General features: G+C 48.5%; 2 pseudogenes; one reads left to right on the top strand and one right to left on the bottom strand.

Moving 5' to 3' along the window:
• Nucleotides 1–10,419, top strand: part of LOC102440120 — a 12,521-nt pseudogene extending 2,102 nt beyond the window's left edge.
• A 78-nt stretch (nt 10,420–10,497) lies between these two features.
• Nucleotides 10,498–18,128, bottom strand: LOC102439798 (annotated as a pseudogene).
• Nucleotides 18,129–25,628: the final 7,500 nt, after the last annotated feature.

Here is a 25,628-nt window from a genome sequence, read left to right as displayed (position 1 = left end):
TCACCCCCAACTGCCCTCCCCTGCTGGCCTGGTTGCCCCTAACTGCCCTCCCTTGCTGGCCTGGTCGCCCACAACTGCCCTCTCCTGCCGGCCATCTTGTGGGCGCTGCCATCTTTGAGGGTGGGGCAGTCAATTAGCATATTCCCTCTTTATTAGATAGGATAAAGCCATGTGCACTGGTGCTGCCCAACACCTGCCCCAGGCCCCAGATCCCTCTGCCTGCATCTCCTCCTCCCACCCCAGCTCAGGAGCCTGGGGTTCCAGCCCCAGCCTCGGCCTCCCGCCCAGTAACCTGACCCTCCCGCCGCTCCCCGCCCACACCTGCAGGTCCCCCTTGTTTCAGGCGAATGGGCCGTGTTCTCCATCCTGTAGAAAAAATGAAAATGGGGAGCCCTCCCTAAGCCCACAGCCTTCCAGGGGGTCCTCCTCCTCTGTGTCCACATTTAGACAAAACTCCTCCAAGGCCGGGTCTTCACTGGCCTTGCTTCCTTCTTGCACGTGCTCCCTTCCTCACCTCTGTCAGCCTGGGTCCCGCCCGCCCCGGAGCCGCTGGGGATAGCCGTCAGCAGCTCGGTTCTCGGTGCTCATGTCACCCGGCCTCTCAGCAGGGCAGCCGCGCCTGCCAGGGCTTCTGTGTGGGAACACTGGCCTCCAGGGATGCCACAGCTGCTCCCGCATTGCCCACAGCCTGGCCCATCCCTTCGCTCTTCTCCTTTTCTTCTGGCTCCAGACCCCCTTGCCTCCTCCAATTCAGCAGCTGGCCCAGGGCTCACGGATGCTCCAGGCAAGTCCACCCCTCCTCCTGGTGCCTCTCCCACTCCCTGCCCCTGTCCTGCTCCAAACCTGCCCCCCTCTCCTGCGCTCCTGTCTGAGCTTCCTCACCGCTCCTCAGAGCGACTGCAGGGGACCTCTTTGCTGAGCTATTTTATTATTTTCATTTTATTTTATGTGTGCACTCTTGTCCCTCTACAATCACTGGACTTCCAAAAAGAATGTTAAGAATGTAAATGGGACATTGTTCAGAACCCTCCAATTAACTCTGAGAAGGTTCTTACCCACCCACCTCTTCCAGCAGCCAGCTGCCTCGAGCATTCTGCTGCTCACACTGGCTTCCCGCCTCATCCCCAACACACGACCACACCTGCCCCTGCCCTGCACCCCAACACAACTAGCTTGCTCCTGCCCCACGGACTTTGCACATTCTGTTCCCAGCCCACCGGGTTCTCCCCGACATTTTCCTGGGGCTCCCTCTCCTATCTTTCAGATTATCTGTTTAACTTGGTCACCTACTCAAAAGAGACTTTCTTTGACTGTTCTTCCTAGAATAGCGCCTGCCGTCACTGGCAACCATCTTCTCCCCCTGCTCCGTGTTTCTTCCTGGCACTTAATCAATGCCTGTCATCTTGTATATTCCTCTGTTTCTGACCCCCCTCCCCTACCAGAATGTGGGCTCCTATAGGGCCCAGGCTGAGTCTGGGCCCTATAGGTTTTGTTATTTAAATCCAGCCAAGTACCAGGAATGAATAGGACTCAGGCCCACCCAAGAATGCACATTATCTCCTTTGTCTCAACTTTTAGTAAAACTTCCTGTTTTTTGCTGTATAAAATAAACACGCTGTATTGGCTCTGGGTCCCTGTCCCAGTCTCTTCATCAGAGGACAGTGGTCCCACCCGGCCCCAGCTTTTTCCTTCCATATCTGTGTTTGTCTCTTTCTTTCATTTTCTCAATCCCCAGCCGCCCCTACTCAGAAACCGGACCGCTCTCTAGCCACTGGACGCAGAGAAGAGAGAAATATTCACAATGTGATGCACCGTCCTGGCATGTTGATTTTACTCAAAGATTGTTTTGGGGAAAAGTCACCATTTTTATGTTAAATTACCACTGATATGTTATGAGGAGAATATAGAATTCTAAACATTTTTAAGCCTTCAAAATTAAAGAACTCAAACTTCCAGTCAAAATGGCTGCATAGGTAAGCACAGTGCTTGCTTCCTCCCACAAGCACATCAAAATTACAACTAAACTACAGAACAACCATCATTCAGAACTACTGAATGGAAGTCCTATAACTAGGGAATTAAAGAAGAGGCCACCTGGAGACTGATAGAAGGAGCAGAGATGTGGAGTGGGCTGGTCCCACACCCGCATGTGGCAGATAAAAATCGGGAGGGATATCTTGGCTGTGGAGGCCTCCCCTGAGGGGAAAAGGGGTCCCAGCCCTACACCAGGCCCCAAGCACAGGGTTCCAGTCCCAGGAAGAGAAATCCCCACAACTTCTAGCTGCTAAAACCAATGGAGACTGTGGCTGAGGAAGACAGATGCAGCAGGAGTCCCAGGCAGTTCCTCCTTAAGGGCCAATGCATGGACTTACAGACAGAACCCACTCACTCTGAGCTCCAGCCCTGAGGCAGCAGCTTGAAAGGCAGCAGAGACATAGAGGAGGAACTGAATTCTCCAGCATTAGGGCAAGAGCTGCGGGGAGCAGCTTTCTCCCAGGCAGAAGTGCTGGCAGGGGCCATTATTCCTTTGTTGAGCTCTCCTCCACAGAGCCAGCAGGCAGAGGCCATATCTGAGTCTCCATCAACCTGGCTCACAATGCTTGCCCTGCCCTGGTGATTCCCTGTGACCTTGCCCTACCTAACTGTGGGCACACCCAAGCTGTATTTCCAGTAGCTTTTTCATACAAATAGCCTCTCTTGGCTCCTGCTTCAGATTTTCCTAAAATCTCTCAAACAAGCAGTATCTGGTCTCAACAATCCTATACCTCTCACTAAGTGGTCCCATGACTTGGCTCACATCTTGGCTTCACCTAAGCACCTCCAAGACCAGCACAAGTAACAACCATCTGCAGATCACTTTGTAGCTCATGCTGGGTAACCCCAGGGAGAACACAGGTGGTGGCTGACCTTGGTCTGCACCTCCAGGGATGTCCCAGAGCCAGCACACCCAGTGGATAGCTTCAGATCATGTCAAAGTACCACCACCCAACCACCTCCACAAGTGACACACTCAAGGGACAGACTCACTGGGCACCAGAGCCCCACAGAAATAAGGCCTGCTCTGTTGAGTGGACCCCTGCACAGCTGTTCCTCCAGAGATCAGTGGTCGGTGGTTATAGCCAGTCCTTGCAGCTGACAGGCCTGGAGGTAAATCCCTCCCATTGAGATGTCAACAGCAATCAAGGCTCAACTACAAAGGAGGGTATACACAGCCCACCTGGAAGGCCCACCTGGAGTGCCCAGCTCAGGTGAGTGGGGAGGCTGTACATGGGACCCTACAGGACACCTATGACACTAGGCCACTCTACTAAGACTAAGATATATAGCGGCCACTCTACTAAGACTAAGAGATATAGCAGCTCTACCTAATACACAGAAACAAACACAGGAGGCTGCCAAAATGAGGAGACAAAGAAATATATCCCAAATGAAAGAATGGAACAAAACAAAAAAATAACTAAACAAAATAGAGACAAGCAATCTAGAAAATGAGGATAGTGTAAGAAGCCTTTGGGACAACTTAAAGCCAACATTCACATCATGGAGGTGCCAGAAGGAGAAGACAGAGAGCGAGGGACTGAAAATCTATGTGAAAAAATAATGACAAAAGACTTCCCTAACCTGGTGAAGGAAGTAAACATACAAGTCCAGGAAGTGCAGAGTCTCAAACAAGAGGACCCAAAAGAGGCCCACACCAAGACACATCATAATTAAAATGCAGAGGGTTAAAGGCAAAGAGAGAATCGTAAAGCAGCAAGGGAAAAGCAATTACCCACAAGGAAGTGCCCATAAGTCTGCCAGCTAATTTCTCAACAGAAACTTTGCAGGCCAGAAGGGATTGGCACAAAATATTTACAGTGATGAAAAGCATATAACCCAGATTACCCAGCAAAGCTCTCATTTAGAATCAAAATACAGATAAAGATCTCACCAGACAAAAAGCTGAAGGAGTTCATCACCACAAAGCAGTATTATATGAAATGCTAAAGGGTTTTCTGTAAGAAGAAGAAGAAGAAGAAGTATATGAACAATAAAATGGCAATAAATATCTATCTATCAACAATTAAATCTAAAAGATAAAATAAGTAAGCAAGCTCAGGCTAATTAAAAAGATCCCTGTCATTGTACTACAATCTTGTTTAGACAAATTCACCCGATGCCTTCATGAAGAAAGGTGTTTACCAAAGGTGGCTGGAGAAAGGGGGGCGGTCTTTCCCTTCCTGTGTATCCAGCCACCTGCCAGCCAGTCCTCTCCCCTTCCCCACTGCTCAGGCCACTTACTGCCTTGGTGACTCTCAACTCTCCCATGTGCCTGCCAGCGAGTCCCCAGGCCCCCATTTCATGCTGAAAAGGTGGTGCTAGGACATAGTGGCAGACCAAAGGGAGAGGTCCCTGCCTTTGGGGTGGGGGGGCGGGGGGGTTATGGGGGAGATAGACTTTAGCCCAAAAGTCGCCCGTGGCTGGAGAGCTATACATCTGACAGTGCCCCTGGAGGAAAAGTGAAAGCTGTATTGGGAGGTTATTTCAGGGGAACACGACTTCACTGGGGGGAAGGAATGAAGGGCTGCTTCTCAAAGGCAGTCTTATTAACGGTGACCCTGCAGGTGAGCAAGAATCAGGCAGGTGGAGGGGGGAGGCAGAACAGACTCAACTGACTGGTGACTCTCTCAGGAATGGGGGGTGCACCTTCAATGGCATTGGCTGGACAGTTCGGGTTAAAAACCCAAACTGGCTCTAACCGTGGCCAGGCAGGCCACTGGGCACCCGTGGTTGTGTGGTGGGATGTCTCCTTCTGAGGAGGAGGCGCTGGGAAGCCGCGCTGTGCAGACTCACGTGCTCAGAGCTGCCGTCAGCCGGCGCAGACCCCATCAGCTGCCCAGGGCTCCCAGGAGAAAGCCATCTTCCACCGAAGGCAGGAGGGGACGCAAACTGACGCCAGTGGTGGCCTCGGGCCCTGTCTGGTTTGAAACTCAGGTTTCCAAGTCGTTCAGGTGGGGCTGCAGAAGCAAGCAGTCAACGCAGGGCAGCCAGTAAGGGGTGAATTTCAGGTAAACAACAAATAATTAGTTACTGTATGCCCTCAACATTGCAGCAGATGTACTTATGCTAAAAATTATCCATTGTTTACCTGAAATTCCAATTTTCCTGGACGTTCTGGTGTTTTATCTGGTGACCCTGTGTGGCCCACAGACCAGGCCCCGGCCCTTCGCCAAGGGACTGGCAGGAGAAGCTCTTGAAAGTTTCGCAGCGGCTGGGTGCCCCGGCCTCACGGCTCTGCGGTGGAGTCAGGGAATGCCCACGGCGAGGCTCCCACCCGCTGCCCCGCCCGAGGAAAGTCTTAAGCTAAGACTTTTAAGGGACCTGAAGTAGCAAAGAAAGGCCCAGAGAGGAGCCTGAGGAGAGTAGAGGCAGAAGGTCAATGCAGGGCGCCTCCAGGAGGGGAGATGGAGCAGCCTGGGGACCGCGGAGAGGCAGAGCTGGTTGGGGCTGAGGACTGACCACTGCCTATGCAATGGGGGTGCCCGAGCCAATGGAAGCAGCAAAGAGGCTGCAGCGGCGACTCCTACGTCTGCCCACACAGCTCTCCCTCCACCTTTCCTGCACTTGGAGTGAGGACTCGTGCAGGAGCGTGGGAGAGACAGATGCTGGTTGGCTGCCAAGGTCCACCCACATCCGCAAGTGCTGCTTCTTTTCAATTCCTCTGGAAAAGGGCAAGTAATCCCCAAATAAGGGCACTTGTCAGCAATGGCTTCCGGGAAATGGAGCTCCCTCGCTATGCAGCCAGTGTGGGCCAGACTGGGCAGGCCACCCCAGATGGCCCCAGCTGGCTCGGGCCCAGGAATCCCTGTGGAAAGAGCCATCTCCCATCGGGGCATCTCACTTCCACCAGCTGTGGTGTTTGGTGTGGCCTGGCCAGCAGGCCCAGCAGGAGATGCAGGGGCAGGAGCACCCAGGGCCTGAGGTGCAGACCCGGCATCCATGTTCCAGGCTGGCAAGGTGCAGCCTGGAGGAAGCAGGCTGCCTCGTAAGGGACTTGCCTGTGCAGGTTCAGCCGCACCTGGCAGGAGAGCCGCCGCCGCGGCTGCTGTTCCTGCTGCTTGTACTTACTCCCTTCCAAGGAGGCTGCTCTGTGGACCCCAAAAGGACACATCCCTTGGGGATCTGAAGATGCCGAAAGGTGTCACATTCCACACCAGGAATGCCTTCTTTTTGAGGAAAATACCTGCATGGCTGTGGCAGGCACCACGGATCACCTCCACCCTCTCCCCAATATTCCGGGCTAACAGAACCCTAATTCTGTTCAGGGTGGGCCCCTCCCTCATCCCTGGGACCAGTCATGACAGATCACCCTGTTCCCCTGTCAGTGACTGGTTGAGTGGGGAGATGTGACACCATCTTGGCCAATGGGATGGAATCTGAGGGGGTTGGAGGTGGGTTCTGAGAAAGGCTTTTGGCCCGCCTTTGAACACAGATGTTCTGAACATAGATCTTGTGACCTTGGTTAGTTTGCTGTTAAGAAAAGGAACTTAAAAATATTTTTATTGATTTATCAGAGAGAAAAGAAGGGAGAGGGAGAGAGAGAGAACCATCGATGTGAGAGCAGAACATCGATAGGTGCCAGCTGCACGCCTCCTACTGGGGATCGAGCCTGCACCCGGCATGTGCCCTGACCAGGAATCAATCCGTCAACATTTTGGTGCACAAGACGACGCCCAGCTAACTGAGCCACCTCAGCCAGGGTCTTGATGCAGGAACTTATTTCTAACCTTCACCAGAAAGGAACATTTATTTTTCAAATAAGAAATCATAGCAAGTGCATCAAATAGTGTTACTCCCTCCAGCATGCTCTTCCTTCCCCATGGAGGTGGTGGATGGTTGAGTATTGAGTGGTGGCTGGAAGTGAAGGCTTTGCTGCCAGACTGTTGGGTTCCAATTCTTGCCTTGCCTTCCTCCAAGCTGAGCTATCTTGATCAAATTATTGAACCTCTTGGAGACTTCCAGTCAAGATGGTGGCGTAGGTAAACACTGTGCTCTCCTCCTTCCACAACCACATCAAAATTACAACTAAACTACAGAACAACTATCATTCAGAGCTGCCTGAAGTCTAGCCGAACAGAAGCCCTATAACCAAGGATATACAGAAGAAGCCACAGCAAGACTGATGGGTGGGGTGGAGACTCAGAATAGGCTAGTAACTACACACGAACTCATTTTTTTGGTTGATTTTTCTTTGTTAAATGGCATTTAAATATATAAAATAAGTATCAAAAATATAAATCTTTGTTTTACTATGGTTGCAAATAACAAAAAATTTCTATATGTGACACAGCACCAGAGTTAAGTTAGGGTTTTTCAAAATGCTGACATGCCGAGCTCAAAATGTTCGCCACCACTGGACTAGTTCCACACCTACCTATGGTGGTTAAAAATCAGGAGGAATGTCTCACCTTTGGAGGTTTCCTCTGTAGAGTAAGGGGTCCCAAGCCCCACACCAGGTTCCCCAGCCTGGGGTTCCAGGAGCAGATGACCACATAACTTCTGGCTGTGAAAACCAGTGGAGATGGTGACTGGGTGAGACAGGGTTCTGGAGTCCCAGGTGTTCCTCTTAAAGGGCCCGTGCACGGACTTAGTAAGACATACTCTCTCTGAGCTCCAGCACTGGGCAGCAGCTCAAAAGGTGCCACAGACATACAAGGAGGAAGTGAATTGCTTGGCTTCAGAGCAAGGGCTGGAGGGGTGCCTTTCTCCCAGACAGAGGTGCTGGCAGAAACTAGTCTTCCTTTGTTGAGCGCTCCCTGTGCCCAGTCTGCACGTGCAGGAGGACGCCATATCTGAGTCTCCATCAACCTAGCTAATCATGTTTGCCCAGCCTGGTGAGTCCCTGAAATGCCCCCACCTCACCTAACTTTTGGGCTCACCCAAGCCACTTCCAGTGGCTTTTCTATACAAACCACCTGTTTTGGCTCATGCTGTGGACATTCCTAAAATCTCTCAAAGGTTCACAAACCCCAAACAAGCAACATCTGCCCTCAACATGCCCTGTACCATTTGCTAAACATCCCCAAGCCCAGTACTAGTGGCAGTTGGCCTCAGATTGCAGCTTAGCCTCTCCCAGGCACCTCTAAGCCCAGCACAAGTGGCAACCATCTGCAGATCACTTTCTAGTTCATACCTAGGGGCCCCAGTTAGGACAGAGGCAGGGGCTGACCTGGGCCTGCACCGGTGCCCTTCCCAAGGCCCCAGAACCAACATACCCAGTGGCCAGCTATAGACCACACTAGAGCACCACCGAAGCACCCTCCACAAATGACACACCCAAAGGGCAGACTCCACAGCCCAGAACCTCATTGGAGTGAGTCCTGATCCATGGAGTCAGCTCCTGCACAACAGCTTCACTGTAGTCACATCCAGTCCTCATAACCAATCAGCTTGAGCGTCAGTCCCTCACATTGATGTGACAACAGAAATACAGGCTCAGCTACAACTGGACTGCACACACCTGGAGCACCAGGCTCAAGTGACCAGGGAGTCAGAACCACTGGGCCCTACAGGACACCTACTACATAAGGCCACTATACTAAGACTGGGAGAGATAGCAGCTCTACTCAATACATAGAAACAAACACAGGGAGGCAGCCAAAATGAGGGGACACAGAAACATGTTCTAAATAAAAGAACAGAACGAAACTCCAGAAAAATAAGTAAACAAAATGGAGACAAGCAATCTACCTGATGCAGAGTTCACAACACAGGTTATAAGGTTTTTCAATGAACTTAGGGGAAGAGTAGATTAACTTAGTGAGAACTTCAAGAGATAGGAAACACAAAAATGGAGATAGGAAGCATAAAGAACTAGTCAGAAATGAAGAATACAATTACTGAAATGAGAAATACATTAGATGCAAACAACAGTAGATTAGATGAAGCAGATGACTGAATCAGCAATTTGGAATATAAAGTAGCAGAAAACACCCAATCTGTACAAAAAGAAAAAGAAAAAGAAAGGACGATCGTTTAAGGGCCTCTGGGACAACTTCAAATGTACCAACATTTGCATCAGAGGAGTTATCAGAAGGAGAAGGCAGAGAACTAGGAATGGAAAATCTATTTGAAGAAATAATGATGGAAAACTTCTCTCATCTGGTGAAGGAAATAGACATACAAGTCTAAGGACAGAGTCCAAAACAAGAGGAACCCAAAGAGGCCCACACCAAGACACATTAAAATTAAAATGCTAAAGGTTAAAGACAAGGAGAGAATCTTAAAAGCAGCAAGAGAAAAGCAGTTAGTTACCCACAAGGGAGCACCCATAAGACTGTCAGCTGATTTCTCAACAGAAACTTTGCAGGCCAGAAGGGATTGGCAAGAAATATTCAAAGGGATGAAAAGCAAAGACAACCAAAATTACCCAGCAAAGCTATCATTTACAATTGAAAGACAGGTAAAGAGCTCTGCAGGCAAAAAACACCATCCGTCCCCCCCCTCCGCCCCCGCCCCGCCCCCCCCACACACACACCAAAAAAAAAAATAAAGGAATTCATCACTACCAACCCATATTGCAAGAAATGTTAAAGGGACTTCTTTAAGAAGAAAATACTGTTGGCCCTGCCTCAGTCATGATGGCCACGGCTTCCAGAGCAGCCACCAGGACCTCTCTTTTGTGCCCTGGAAGCTGACAATGGCCAAGACCCACATCCTGTGGTCAGCGGGCGTGGAGAAGTGAGCTGATGTACTGCATAAGCCATCTCTCCCTGAAATGATGTTTGGAGACAACATGGTTTAAGAATCCAGCGTGGTTCTGGCTCTGAGATTGAGTTTAATGCTCCAGATGCATTCAGATGTGTAACCACCTGCCAAGAGAGGCTTAAAGAAACCTGTGTGGAGGAGTGGCAGGAAAGCAGGAAAGAGGGGGACCCTTCAGGGAGGTTAATAAACCACATGATCGGACCTTACAACCAATGAGAACAGAACATTACTTGGCAAATCACTTTTGTTGAAGGTTGTACCGACAACAGATCATATAGGTAGAAATTGAAAGCCAGAGAACAGATTACGTTTTTTTAAGAAGTTCTCCTGTTTGAGGATGAAGTTCATGATCATGGAGCTTCGAGCCTTAGTGTGCAGATTAAAGTAATGCCTTCGCTCCTTCGGCTGCTGCGGGCTTCCTGAGAATCGATGGAGTGCTTTACCACGGCACGAGGCTTTACCATGAGGCCAACAAGACCTACACGTTACAAGAATGGACATTGTAGGAGAGCTAAAACTGCCAATTTAACACGTTTCACCTTCCTCTTCACAGAACCTCATGAAATATCACAATATTTACTGATCAAGAAGGCAGTTTGTGAGAAGCTAATATTTCCAGAAAGAATTGATCATAACCCCACAGACTCACAAGAAAATGCAGCTGTAGAATAGTGTGACTGTACCACACACTCACCGTGGAATGTGATGGAGGCTTTGGCTTTGTGGATGGGGGCATTTTTATTATCATAATTAGTTGCCTTGTCTATGTGCAGATTTTCTGTAGCCTTAAAGGAAAAAAATATAAGATTGTTGCAGGCAGGTTACACTCAAAATAAAAAAGAAGAAAAAGAAAATATCTATATATATAAAAGCCTAAGCAACCAAACGAGCAATCGACCAGTCGCTATGATGCACAATGACCACCAGGGGACAGATGCTCAATGTACAGGATCAGGCTCCCTCCTGTCTGGATAGGGACTGTGGGGATCGGGCAAAACTGGCTATCTGACATCCCCCGAGGGGTCCCAAACTGTGAGAGGGCCAGGTCAAGGGACCTCTAGTATGCATAATAAAATGGCAATAACTAAATATCTATCAACAATTTAAATGCAAATGGAGTATATGCTTTAAACAAAAGACACAGGGTTACTGAATGGATAAGAAGACAAGACCCTTACATATGCTGCCTACAGGATACTCACCTCAGATTGAAAGACACACACAGTCTAAAAGTAAAGGGATAAAAAGGTATAATTTGAAAATGGAAACAAACAAACAAAAAAGCTGGGGTAGCAATACTTACACCAGACAAAATAGACTTCAAAACCAAGGCTATAGTCATGGCCAGTTACTCAGTGGTTAGAGCTTCAGCCTGCACATCGAAGGGTCTTGGGTTTGATTCCCAGTCAAGGGCACATACTTGGGTTTTGGGTTTGCTCCCCACTCCCACCAGGCCATGTGCAGCCAAACCAGTGGATGTGTCTCTCTCTCATGAGATTTCTCTCTCTCCTCCTCCTCCTCCCTTCCTCCCTTCTACTCTCTCTGAAAAGCAATGGAAAAAATATCCTTAGGTGAGGATTAACAAACAAACAAAAAACCAAAACTATAAATGAGGCAAAGAAGGAGCCAGCAATCCTCTTCTGCGTATTTATCCAAAGCAACCCAAAACATTAACTCAAAAAGACATGCATCCATATGTCCATTGCAGCATTATTTACAACTAGAGGCCCGGTGCACAAATTCGTGCATGGGTCGGGTCCCTCGGCCTGGCCAGCGATAGGGGCCAATCAGGGCCAATTGGGGCTGGCCGGTTGAAGGGAGGGACCATGGGAGGTTGGCTGTGGGAGCACACTGACCACCGGGGGCAGCTCCTGCATTGAGCATCTGCCCCTGGAGGACAGTGCACATCATAGCGACCAGTTGACCAGTTGTTCAGTCAACTGGTCGTAATAGTCGCTTAGGCTTTTATATATATAGGTAGCCAAGATATGAAAGCAACCTCCGTCTCCATCAATAAATGAATAAAGACGTGGTGCGTATATACAATAGAATATGACTCAGCCATAAAAAATGAATGAAATCTTGCCATCTGTAGTAACTTTGATGAACCTGGAGGTTATTCTGCGGAGTGAAATAAATCAGGCAGAGAAAGACATATGCCATATGATTTCACTTATATGTGGAATCTAAAAATAGTAAAGGAACAAGCAGAACAGAAACTGACTCACAGATGGAGAACATTTTGACAGTTGCCAGATGGGAGGGGGATTTGGCGGATGGGTGAAAAATGTAAAGGGATTAAGAAGTACAAATTGGTACTTACTGAATAGTCATGGGGAAGTAACATATACATAGGGGATACAGTCAATAATCCTATATAATAAAAGGTTAATATGCAAATAGACAGAACGGTGGAACAACTGGACTGACCAAACAACTGAACAACTGAACAATCAGTCACTATGATGTGCGCTGACCACCAGGGAGTGTGTGTGAAACATGGCGGTCATTGGCCACGGTGGGATGGTGGAGCAGGTGAGTGGGGGCACCAGACCAAGGTGGGACACTGGTCGCTGTCATCGGGGTGAGCCTCTGGTGGTTACTGAAAATTCTTTTCTCCTGCCCACCAAGGTCCCGCCCGGCACTTGCACCTGCTGCCAGCCCTGCTTGCACCCGCAGCCAGCGCCAGAGCTACCGCTTGCACCCACTGCCGGTGCCTGGTGCTGGTCCTGATCACTTGGCTCCATCAGCGGGTGCGAGCAGCAGCTGCTGGCCCTATCGCCCCTGAGGGCTTCTCCACCTCCCCCTGCTTCTGAGGGACAATCGGAGCAGCAGCCGCCACTCACACCCGCTGCTGGTGCTGGCCCCAATAGCTCCACGCCATCAGCTGGTGCGGGCGGGACCGGTGCCATCAGTGCGTGGGAGTGGCGGCAGCGGGAATGGGGCTGCTGGCAGACAAGGGACCAGGGGCCACATCAAGAGGGGCTGGGCAGGGTCGCAGAGGATGGGCTGAGACCCGCCCCTGTGCCTACCTCAGCCTTGTGGCCCACAGTTCCTTTCAAGGTGCACGAATTTGTACACTGGGCCCCTAGTAGTCTAATAACTATATATGGTGTTAGATGGGTACTAGATTTTATTAGGGTGATCATCTTGTAAGTTATATAAGTTTCTAGTCCAGTGATGGTGAACCTATGACACGCGTGTCAGAGGTGACACGCGAACTCATTTTTTTGGTTGATTTTTCTTTGTTAAATGGCATTTAAATATATAAAATAAATATCAAAAATATAAATCTTTGTTTTACTATGGTTGCAAATATCAAAAAATTTCTATATGTGACACGGCACCAGAGTTAAGTTAGGGTTTTTCAAAATGCTGACACGCTGAGCTCAAAAGGTCGCCATCACTGGTTTAGTCACTGGGATGTATACATGAAACCAATATTGCACATCAACTGTCATTGAAAAATAAATTATCTTAAAGCCCTTGCCAGGTAGGTCAGTTGGTTAGGGCATTGTCCTGCTATGCCAAGGCTGTGGGTTCAGTCCCTTGAGGTCAGGGCACATCCATGAATCAACCACTATATGTATAAATAAGTAGAACAACAGATGGATATTTCTCTCTCTCTCTCCCTTCCTCTCTTTCTCTCAAATCAATGAATACAAATTTAAAACAAAATTATTTTTAAATGCAATTGATATTATATTTTGCATAAGATATTGATCTTATATCCTGAAGCTTTGATGAACTCATTTATTCGTCCTAATAGGTTTTCGTTTGGTTGTTGTTGTTTTGTTTTGTCTTGTGCGCATCCCTTAGACTTTTCTATGTACAAGATAATGGCATTTGCAAATAAAGACTGTTTCACTTTTTCCTTTCCAATCTGGATGCCTCTGAATTCTTTTTTATTTTTCTCTTTGGTTCATTGTTCTGACTAGATACGCTAGTACAGTGTTGAATAGAAATTGCAAAAGCAAACACCCTTGTCCTGTTTCTGATCTTAGAAAGCTTTTAGTCTTTCACCATTAAGTATACTATTAGCTGTTAGTTTTTCATAAATGGCTTTTGAAGATTGAAAAAGTTTCCTTTCATTTTTATTTTGTTGATTTTTTTATCGTGAAGGGTGTTAGGTTTTTATTAAAATGCTTTGTGTCTATTGGTATGATCACATGCTTTTTGTTCTTTATTCTATTAACAAGTTGTATTACATAAATTGATTTTGTATTTTAAACTAACCCTGCATTCCTCAGATGAATCCCATTGGTCATGGTGTGTAATCTTTGTTACACGTTACTGGTTTCAGTTGTGGGCTGAGAATTTCTGCATTTATATTCATAAGGAGTATTTTCTATAGTTTTCTTGTTATATCTTTCTCTGGTTGTGGTATTGGGATAGTATTGGCCTGATAGAATTTCGTAGGACATATTCTCTCTCCTTTCCTGTGAAACCCCTTCACAAGAAGAGTGTGTATTCATTCTTTGTAAAATGTGTTCTTTGAAAATGTTTTGATTACTAAGTCAATAGCTGGACTTGTTATAGATTTATTCATATTTTTCCTTGAGTTAGTTTTGGTAATTTACTTTTTTTCCAAGGATTTTGTCCATTTCATGTAGGTTATTTTATTTGTTGGCACACAATTGCTCGTAGTATTTCTGGATACTCCTTTTTATTTTTGTAATGTCTCTTTTTCATTCCTGATTTTAGTAAATCACCATCTCTTTCCCTCTCCTTTTGATGAGTCCAGGTAAAGGTTTGTTGATTTTATTGATCTTTTCCAAGAAACAAATTTTGGTTTTGATTATTTTTTTCTGTTTTTCCATTTCTTATTCCATTTGTTTTCCATTCTAGTCTTTGTTCTTTCCTTCCTTTTGCCTACATTAGATGTAGTTTCTCCTCTTTTTCCTGTTTCTTGAGGTGAGAGTTTTGGTTACTGATTTGATCCCTTTCATCCTTTTAAATTTTGGTATTTACAACTATAAATTTTCCTTAAGCATTGCTTTCACTGTGTCCCATATATTTTGGTATGTTGTAGTTTTGTTTTCTCAAAACATATAAAAATATTTTCTTATTTCCTTTATGATTTCTTCTTTAACTCTTTGACTACTTATGTGTATCATTTCATTTCAAAATATTTGTAGCCCTGGCTGTGTGGTTCAGTTGATTGGGTGTCGTCCCGTGCTCCAGAAGGTGGTCGGTTCCATTCCAGGTCAAGGGCACATGACTGGGTTGCTGGCTTGATCCGGGTGGAGGGCATGCAAGAGGCAGCTGATAGAGATTGTGCTCTCACATCGATGTTTCTCTCTCTCCCTCTGCCTTCTTTCCTCTCTCTCTAAAAATCAATAAACTATTCTTTTTTTTAAAAAAAGGAAAAATATTTGTAAATTTCCCAAATATTCACTTGTTATTGATTTCTAATTTTATTTCATTTTGGTTGAACTACATACTTCGTATGATTTCAATAATTTTAAGTTCATTGAATCTTGTTTTATGGCCTGCTATAGGATCTGTTTTGGAGAATGTCCATGTGCATTGAGCAAATGTGTATTCTGCTGTTGTTGGGTGGAGTGTTCTGTGGAGATGTCCGTTAGGTTTAATTGGTTTATAATGTTGTTCAAGTCTTCTGTTTCCATGACCTTCTGTCTAGTTCTTGTATCCATTATCAAAAATGAAATATGGGCATCTTCAACTATTACTGTTAACTTGTCTATTTCTCCCTTCAATTCTGACAGTTTTTGCTTTATATATTCTGAGGCTCCACTACTAGGTGCATGCATATTTATAAGGAATTGACCCTTTTATCATTATAAAACACTAGAGGCTCGGTGCACAAAAATTTGTGCACTCGGGGGGTCCCTCAGCCCAGCCTATGCCCTCTTGCAGTCTGAGACCCCTTGAAGGATGTCCACCTGCTGGCTTAGGCCCGCTCCCTGGGGGATCAGGCCCAAGCTGGCAGTCAGACATCCCTCAGGCAGCCCGGCAGCCCTCGGGGGATGTCCACTTACCAGCAGGGAGCAGACCTAAGCTGCAGTCAGACATCCTTAGCGCTGCTGAGGAGGCAGGAGAGGCTCCCGCCACCACCGTTGTGCTGGCAGCCATCAGCCTGGCTTGTGGCTGAGCAGAGCTCCCCCTGTGGGAGCGCACTGACCACCAGGGGGCAGCTCCTGCATTGAGCATCTGCCCCCTGGTGGTCAGTGTGTGTCATAGTGACCAGTCATTCCCAGCCATTCTGCTGTTAGGGTCAATTTGCATATTACCCTTTTATTATATAGGATAGAGGCCTGGTGCACGGGTGGGGCCCAGCTGGTTTGCCCTGAAGGGTGTCCCGGATCAGGGTGGGGGTTCCGCTGGGAAGCCTGGCCAGCCTGGGTGAGGGGCTGATGGCTGTTTGCAGGCTGGTCACACTCCCTTCAGGGTGAGGATCCCCACTGGGATGCCTGGCCAGCCTGGGTGAGGGGCTGATGGCTGTTTGCAGCTGGTCAAACACCCTTCAGGTGGGGGTCCCCACTGGGGTGCCTGGCCAGCCTGGGTGAGGGGCTGATGGCTGTTTGCAGGCTGGTCAAGCCCCCCCGCCAGTGGGGACCCTCACTCCATGGAGGTTTGGCTAGCCTGGGTGAAGGGCTGATGGCTGTTTTCAGGCTGGCCACTCCCCCTTTAGGGTGGGGGGTCCCCACTGGGGTGCCTGGCCAGTCTGGGTGAGGGGCTGAGGGCTGTTTTCAGGCTGGCCAAGCCCCCCCAGTGACAGAAGCTCCCAGCCTCTCCTTTTTTTCTTTTTTATTCTGGGATTTATTTACCTTCTATAATTGAAACTTTGTAGCCTTGAGTGGAGCTCAGAGCTGGCTAAGGCAGGGCAGGAAGCTTGGCTTCCTCCATCCCCAGGGGCAACCCAAGCCTCCTGCTCGCTCCAGCTCCGTGGCCATGGCCGGCTGAAAGCAGGTATCTGGGGTTTATTTATCTTCTATAATTGAAACTTTGTTGCCTTGAGTGGAGCTCAGAGCCGGCTGTGGCAGGCGGGAAGCTTGGCTTCCTCCATCACTGGAGCAACCAAGCCTCCTGCTTGCTCTAGCTCCATGGCTTCCGACGCCATCTTGGTTGGGTTAATTTTCATATAGTCGCTCTGATTGGCTGGTGGGCGTGGCTTAAGGCATAGCGAAGGTATGGTCAATTTGCATGTTTGTCTTTTATTAGTGTAGATTCTTACTTGTCTCTAGTAACAATTGTATCTTAAAGTTTGTTTTGTCTGGGATTAGTGTAGCTACTCCAGTTCTCTTTTGGTTACTCTGCATAATATAACTTTTTCCATCCTTTTACTTTCAGTCTATTTGTGTTTTTGAATCTAAAGTATGTTTCTCATAAGCAACATATATTTGGATCAATTTTTTTAAACATATTCTACCAATATCTACTTTTTAATGAGAATATTTAATTAATTTGCATTTTAGTGGTATTCAGATAAGGTGGGATTTACATCTACCATTTTGCTATGTGTTTGCTATATGTCTTATGCCTTTTCTGTTCATCTATTCCCCATTATGCCTCTTTTTTTGTTAAATAGATACAGGGAGGCCTTAACTTACGAGTGTCCCAACTAACGAGTTTTTTGAGATACCAGCTGTCTCTCGGCCGATTTTTTGCATTGAGTTGATAGAGTAATTTGAGTTAACGAGCTCGGTCTCGGAACGAATTAAACTCATAAGTCAAGGCCCCACTGTACATTCTAGTGAACAGTTTTAATTTCATATCAATTCTTTTATTTTTAGTTTCAGAAATTGCATTAAACATTTTCTTTATTTTCATAGTCCATCTTTTACAAAGAAGATTTTTGAAGTTCACCTTTGAATTCTTTTGGGATTCACTCTGATTACATAACATTTTCAGTTGAGAGAAGTGTGTTTGGTTTTATTCACATTTTCTTGAGAGCACATATGTGTTGATTTGTCCAGGTGTAGGTGTTCTGAAACGCAGTGCCGGGCTCTTGTCTTTGGAACAGACATGCTGTGACTTAGGTTTGCAGAACCTGGAGTCCTCCTCGTGGGTGTGTGCAGGCTGAGTGTCCTCGTGGGAGTGGCAGCATCGCTCTTCGTGCTGATGGGGTGCTTCTACTTTACTATGATGCTGAACTGTTTTGCTGCCTGTTTTATAAGTAATCAACAATACACTTTTGGAGTCTTTGTACTTGTCTACTATTTTGCTTCTTTAAAACTGAGTGTATAATTTGTTGCTTCTCAATTAAGAAGTTTTTATATTTTGGGTGTCAGTTTGGGCTTGGGTTGGAGGCACATTTGAGAATTATCCGGAACCAGCAACTGGGAACAGTGAAGACTTGTTCCTTCAAAAGTGCTTTCAGCATCATGTGACAAACTTTAGGCCCAAAAGAGAAGCATGCCTGGCCCTGGCAGCTATCTTGCAATTTCCCCCTCAAGGTAGTGCTTCTGCCTCATTATCCTACCGTTCCCACTCTGTTAAGACCTGGTCACAAAAGGTAACATCAATTCTTTTATTAGATTTTTTACAATATACAATGTTATATAAAAGCTTTGATCCTATAGAGCTCCCTTCCCCCTTCCTTTTTTCTATTATTGTCATACAAATCACATCTTGTGTGCCCATCAACACAGATTTATAACTATTCTTTTTATGATGCCTTTTATATTTATTACTAGAGGCCCGGTCCACAAAAATTTGTGCACTTGGGGGGCGGGGGGAAGGGGGTCCCCCAGCCCGGCCTGTGCCCTCTCGCACTCTGGGACCCCTCGGGAGATAACGACCTGCTGGCTTAGGCCTGCTCCCGGGTAGCAGAGGGCAGGCCCAATCCCTAAGTGCAGCCCCTGGTCAGGCTCAGAGCAGGGCCGATTGGGAAGTCGGGGCGCTGCCCCGTCATGCACAGAGCAGGGCGGATGGGGAGGTTGCGATGCCACCCTCAGTCACGCTCAGGGTAGGGCCGATTGGGGGGTTGGGGCACCGTCCCCTGTCACACTCAAGGCAGTATCACTTAGCTAAGAACCTCTACTTCCCAGCCTTGTCACTATGACTGCATTTACACTGGGACATGTACTGCACTTTCTTTCTTGTTAAACTCTTTTTTCCCCTAGAGTTACTAATTGCCTCTTTTATTTGCTTAGTTTTCAAGTGCCTATCACTGATTATTAAGTTCTCCAAGTGTAAAAAAATCTCTCAGTAACCTCAAGCAAACCTAGCTAATATAGCTTCTTTAAACTCTTTGTAAAAAAAAATATTTTTATTGATTTCAGAGAGGAAGGAAGAGGGAGAGTGAGATAGAAACATCAATAATGAGAGAGAATCATTGATCGGCTGCCTCCTGAACACCTCCTACTGGGGATCAAGCCTGCAACCCGGGCATGTGCCCCAACCAGGAATCAAACCGTGACCTCCAGGTTCATAGGTCGATGCCCAACCACTGAGTCACACTGGCCAGGCTCTTTCCACTCTTTAATGAAGACATCTCTTCTGTCTTCTTGGTCGAATTGGAATGGGTTATCCAGGGATGCTGTGGGGCAGCCATCTGGTCTTCCCTTCATCTGGCCATTTCACTAAAATAGGAAATTGGCAAATTGAGGTTATCTCTGTTGCCTGATGAGATGGCAAGTCAGGACAAAGTTAGAACAATTTAAAGAATAAAGAAGTTATATTGAGATTTAAAATGGCGGCAGAGTAAGTGGATGCTACACAGACCCCCTCCCAGGACCAACTGAAATTACAACTAAAATACAGAAAAACCACCCTGAAAATTCAAATGAAGCCTAGCTGGAGAGAACCCTGATAACCAAGGGCGGAAAGTGGAGACGCCATAGAGACTGGTAGAAGGGAGGAGGTGCGAAAGGGCTGCCCAGGCGCCCACAGACAGCAGCTGCAATTCCAGAGAGATATCTCAGCTCAGGGGGTGCCATTGAGAACTCTGAGGTCTAAACCCCAAGCTGGAACACCTAGAAGAGAGCAGCAGAACTGAGAAAGGTGCCCACAGAACACCTGGCTGTGAAAAGCCACAGGGTTGCTGTCTGCCAGGGAAAGATGGCTGGAAATGCAGGCACCCTCTTAAAGGGTCAACACACAAAATTTCATGTGCAGCCATTCACCTTGGACTCCAGCAGAGGGAGGGCAGAGTGGACTGGAGCTGTGTGAGGAGAGTCCAGGGTTGGGGGCTCTGGGGTTAGAGCTCAGAGGGCAGCCACCTGGTTTCCTGTGCTGAGTCACTCCCTCACACTGTGGAGGACATCTTTCTCAGACTTTTGCTATCCAGGCAGTTTTTGGCTGGCAGGGAGATAGTTACCTCACCCTACTGGAAAACTCCTTGCCCCACCCTGTGAAGTTCTGAGGTCCATTAAGAGACTGAGAAGACCAATTATCCTCCAGTCAGAAGCAATTGCACCACCCTGTTGGAAAACCTCTCCCCCTACCTGTGGATGATTTCCTTAGGCTACTCAAGACTAAATCCAATGATCTATTTTGAATGATAGCCTTGCTGGATATAGTAATCTTGGTTTCAGATTCTTGGTTTCATTACCTTGAATACTCGTGCCATTTCTTTCTGGCCTGAGAGTTTCTGGTGAGAAATCATCTGAAGGCCTTTTTGTATGTATCAAATTGCTTTTCTCTTGCTGCCTTTAAGATTCTCTCTTTGTCTTTAACTTTTGATATTTTAATTATGATGTGTCTGGGTGTGGGTTTGTTTGAGTTCTTCTTGCTTGGACTCTCTGTGCCTCCTGAACTTGTATGACTTTTTTCTTCACCAGATTAGGGAAGTTTCCTGCAGTTATTTCTACAAACACATTCTCTATCCCTTGCTCACTTTCTTCTCCTTCTGGTACACCTATTATGTGAATATTGTTACATTTCATGTTGTCCCACAGCTCCCTTAAACTGTCCTGTTTTTAATTGTTTTTTCTTTCTGGTTCTCTGATTGAGTGCATTTTTCTACCCTGTCTTCTAATTCACTGTTCTGATCCTCAGCTTCCCCCAATTTGCTGTGTATTCCTTCCAATGTGGTCTTTATTTGTGCTATATCATTCTTTATTTCCGACTGGTCTTTTTCATAGTTATTATATCTTTTTTCATGCTGTCGAGCATCTTTATCATCATTATTCAGAACTCTATATCAGATAAATTTATTATCTCCATTTCATTTAACTTTCTTCAGGAGAGTTCTCTTGTTTGTTCATTTGGGGGTTGTTTTTTTGTCTCCCCATTATTGCTGCCTGTTTGAGTTTGTGTCTGTGTTTTAGGTAAATCTGCTATGACTCCCAATCTCTAGTGCAGGACAATGTCAGACGCTGTTTCTGATCGGCCCTGAGTACCCTGTGTGGAGCCATCAGCAATGCACAGCTTGTGGCTCCCTCTGTTGTGGCTGGGTGCCTTTAGAAAGGACCAAGATGTGCACCAGACTCTGCCTTTCCAAGCCCCAGGCCCAGAGGAGATCAGGCAAAGACAAAGCCTCCAAAGAGCTTCCTCTGCGTGCAGTGTGATTGTAATTAGCCTTGATTGGCCTTAGGCTATGGACTACAGGGTGGGGTGAAAGCTCTTCCAACAGGGTGTGGTGACTGCCTTTCCCCCAGGCCAAAACCACCTGGATAGCTGAGGTAGGAGAAAGATGTCCTCTCCAGCATGAGGAAATGACTCAGCACAGGACATGGGTGGCTCCAACCCCAGAGCTCCCAACCCTGGACTCTCCTAACACAGCTCCAGTCCACTCTGCCCTCCCTCTGCTGGGGTCCAAGGTGAGTGGCTGCACTTGAAATTTTGTGTGTTGGCCCTTTAAGAGGGTGCCGGCATTTCCAGCTGTCTTTCCCTGGCAGACAGCAACCCTGCTGCTTTCCACAGCCAGATGTTCTGTGGACGCCTTTCTCAGTTCTGGTGCTCTGTGCTTCGGAGCCCAGCTTGGGGGTTAGACCTCAGAGTTCTCAGCGGGAACCCTACACAGCTGAAATATTCCTCTAAACCAGTGGTTCTCAACCTTCCTAATGCTGCGACCCTTTTATACAGTTCCTCATGTTGTGGTGACCCCCAATTTCACTGTTACAAATTGAACAGAATTAAAGCATAGTGATTAATCACAAAAACAATATGTAATTATATATGTGTTTTTCGATGGTCTTAGGTGACCCCTGTGAAAGGGTTATTCCATCCCCAAAGGGGTCGTGGCCCACAGGTTGAGAACCGCTGCTCTAAACCTTCAGCTGCTGTCTGTGGGCGCCCAGCCAGCCTTTAGCATCTCCTCCCTCCTGCCAGTCTCTATGCGGTCTCCACTTTCCGTACTTGATTATCAGGGTTCTCTCCAGCTAGTCTTCAGTTGAATTTCAGGGTGGTTTTTCTGTATTTAGTTGTATTTCAGTTTGGTCCTGGGAGAGTATCCGCTTACACTGCCACATTTTTAATCCCCCAAGACCAATCTTTAGAAGCCAGTGACACCGATTATCAGTTGAAAATTCCCTCTGACAGTCACACAGACAGTGAAAGATAATGTGCATTGTCCTCCCTTCCTGTTTAGTTTGCAGAACCACAAGATTATTGATGACAACATATTGGGGGCAGGCATGTTTGGTCTGACCCAGGCACAATTCCATTCCCCGCGCTCACATTCAGTGTAGAGTAGCATGTGATCCAGGACAAATGATGACAAACGATGGGAGAAGCTAGCCCACGTCTGCGTTCACTGTGGTTGCTTGAGGAAGTAATGCTTGCATCTGTGGCAACCTTCCTGTGACCAGGAGGCAATAAGCTTAGGATTAAAGACAGCAGAGCCAAAGACGAGAAGGCTTGGGTCTTTGACAACATCTCTGCGCACTGCATTGCTGTGGTGCCATCTGGATGCCACCTGGATTCTGCTCTGGCAGCTGAGGCAAGATGGAGCAGGAGTGGGAGATGACAGGGTGGGTGCCAGCCATCTGCAACGGGTCCACAGAGGGTCCCAAAGGGCCACAAAATGTGCCCTTCCACGTTCACCAGTTAAAGACCCACTCAGGTTTCTAGGGCTCTAACCTAATTCATCCAAATGCTCTCAATCACTGTCATAGGTTACATGGTAGATGGTTCCCCGGCCCCTTTTCAGAGTGACCCTTGTACAGTTGGTATTGTTATTCCGTCTTACGCACGGCTAATTAACTTGTCCAAGGTCAACCTCAGAGTTAGGAATCTGAGTCCTCCGTTCTTGAAACCTGGGACCAGCTGCTTTTAACCCTAAAGCTCATGACTCCCTCCAGCCTCCACCTTTTCTTCTTGTGTTCCCTCAGCAATAACTGCCTGTTCCCACTCCTGCCACCTCCCTGGCTTCTGTGAGTCCAGTTTAAATCCCAGTGTGAGGTCCAGACTTGGGATTGATGAGGTCAGGATAACAATTTGTTTCACATAAACTTGGTGGAGAGGGGAGGTGGTCGTGTGAGTAAAAGAGCCCTGTGCTAGGTGTGGGCTGGGCTGGGGAGAGGAGGAGAGGAGGGAGGCTCTGCTGATGGCTGTCCAGGGGTGGACACCAGTCACGGGGAACTCAGTGGGCTGCACAGGGGGGTGCGGGGGGGGGGGCACAGGTTTGTAATGGGACCCTTTCTACTCAGGCGATTTTGTTTCCTCAAGGAGGATGGGCTCTGGTAAGGAGAACCGGGAATTCCAGGCACAGAAAATTGTGGAGCTGAGCCCAGGGCCTGAAGGTGCAGGGGATGTGGGAAGTACTCACAACAACCCGCTGGCTTCCATCCTGCTGCCTCCTCTCCCTCTGCCAACTTGCAGCCACACTGCCAGGTAATGCTCGCGTCCATGGTCACCTGCTCGGAGACCTTCCTGGGCTGGGCCCCGCGCCTCCAGCAGAACCACTCAACGCTCCAGCCTAGCGGTTGAAGCCTTCCCTGAAGACCGTCTTCCCTTCTCTACTTGCCCAGATATGGCTGTGCCTGCCCAAGCCTCTTGCCCCACCTTCGCCCAGCATGGCTCCCTCCCCAATACCTCCCCACTCTGCTTCCTCCCCAGGAAGCCCCGTAACTCTTCCGCCCTCCACCAGCTCCAAAGAAGTGCTTTGGGCAAGTCCCTTGGTCCCTCTGCGGTTCCAGTTTATCATACACGTGGTGACAGTAGTTTGTGTCAAGTGCTGTGGGAACATGGGTGGGGGAGAAGGTGAGGTCAGAACTCGGCGTGCAATCTGTGGGCTCTTCAATATTTTAACATAAAATCAAGTTTTGTTATTATAGAAGTAAAAAGCCACATGGAAAACGGAGACAACAGTCCCCTATAATAATCTCACCGGCCAGGACCTCCACTGCGACCGCTTTGCTGCCTTGTTGTTACAGAGACAGACAGTAATGTTCCCGCCTGGAGGCTGAGGGGTTTTGTTGTTATTACAGCCACACGGGGATATAATTCATGTACCATACAATCCACCTGTTTGAAGTGTATAATTAAGTACTTTTTTTAGTGTATTACAGAGCTGCGCAACCATCACATTTAGAATATCTTTGTCGCCCCCAAAAGAAATCCTCCATCCTTTAGCAGTTACCTCCATGTTTTGTTTTTTGCTTAACATTATTTTGCAAGCATCTTTACCGGTTGCCTGATAGCCTTAACTACCTTGTCTGGGGACTGCTAGCAAAGGCTTTTGGGTGAGGGGATGGCACAGCCAGCGTGTCCTAGAACGACGGAGTTGGTGAGGACTAGGGAAGGTGGATGGGGCAGTGAGTGGAGACAGAGGGAGAGGTGATGGGAGTAGGCTGCGAGGAGGGATCCACTTGGGCCTGACTTCGGGGTGGAGAGAAGCCAAGCTCTGGAAGCAGAATTGGCAGCACTACTACCGGCAGGAGTGCCGGGAAGGGTGCAGGAGGAGGGTATCGGCGCCCTTCCTGGGTGTGGGGGTGGGGGTGGGGGTGGGGGTGGGGGTGGGAAGTAAGATCAATAACCGAGTGCCCGAAGGAGCGCACACAGGTTTGCAGGCGAGTTGAAAATGAGCTTGATTTTGGACGCACTGGATTTGGGGGCCTCGGGCTCTCCTGGCGGAGTCCAAAAGTTGTGGGCAGTGGGATGCTCGGGTCTGGCCCTCAGGAGGCGCTCGGGGCGGCAGGGGAGTGTAAGGGCCCCGTGCGAGGCCTGGGGAGCCTGAGTGTATCCAGGGTGGGTGTGAAGGTTAGAGAGAGCCTGAAGACCACGGGCACTTTAGGGAAGGCGGGGAGGGGCGGGGGGAGGGTGAGGAATGAAGGCTGTGGACCAAGTCACCCGGTGAGAAGGCAGAGCTGGAGGCGCCCGGCAGAGGGGGCAAGACCGGCGCCGGGTGCAGGGGTGGGTGCGGCGCAGAGCCGCCGCCCGCAGAGAGTTCCTCGCCGGCGGGGCCGAGCGTGGGTCCCGCAGCTGCCTGCGAGTTCCGGCACCTCCGTCCCTTCCTGAGGCATCCCATCCGGGTAGCAAGGCGCGCCCTAACTGTCCAATGGGGAACGCGGGGTTCGGGGAGGGGAGCCTCCAAAGGCTTCAGGTCCCGGACTCGCCCGCCGGCGGTGGAGTGGTTTTGGGGGGCTGCCGGCGGCGGGCGGGCGCGCGTCCCCGCAGCCCGTCTCCATCCCCCCAGCGGCGGCTCCGAGCGCCCCCGGTGGGAGGCAGTGCGGCAGCTCGGGACACACCCCACCGAGAGGGCGCATTACGGGGGAATTGGGGAACTTGACTTTTGTCAGATACTGTCACCACGGACCGTGGGCGCACCGCCCGCGGTCACCACGGGGGCGCAGACCCTCGGGTTCGGGGGAGAAGGGGCGGTGCTTCCGCCCAAGCCCCGAGAACGGGCGGCCACCACCGGCCAATTGGGCGTCACCGCCCCTCCACGGTCCCCGCCCCTTCTGGGTCCGGGCCCGGAGCACCCAAGACCTGGCGGTCTCAGACGTCTGCCGGCGAACGGGCGGTCCCAG

This window comes from Myotis lucifugus, unplaced genomic scaffold, assembly GCF_000147115.1.
Source record: "Myotis lucifugus unplaced genomic scaffold, Myoluc2.0 scaffold_355, whole genome shotgun sequence".
NCBI lineage: Eukaryota > Metazoa > Chordata > Mammalia > Chiroptera > Vespertilionidae > Myotis > Myotis lucifugus.
This window is presented reverse-complemented; position numbering and strand designations above follow the sequence as displayed.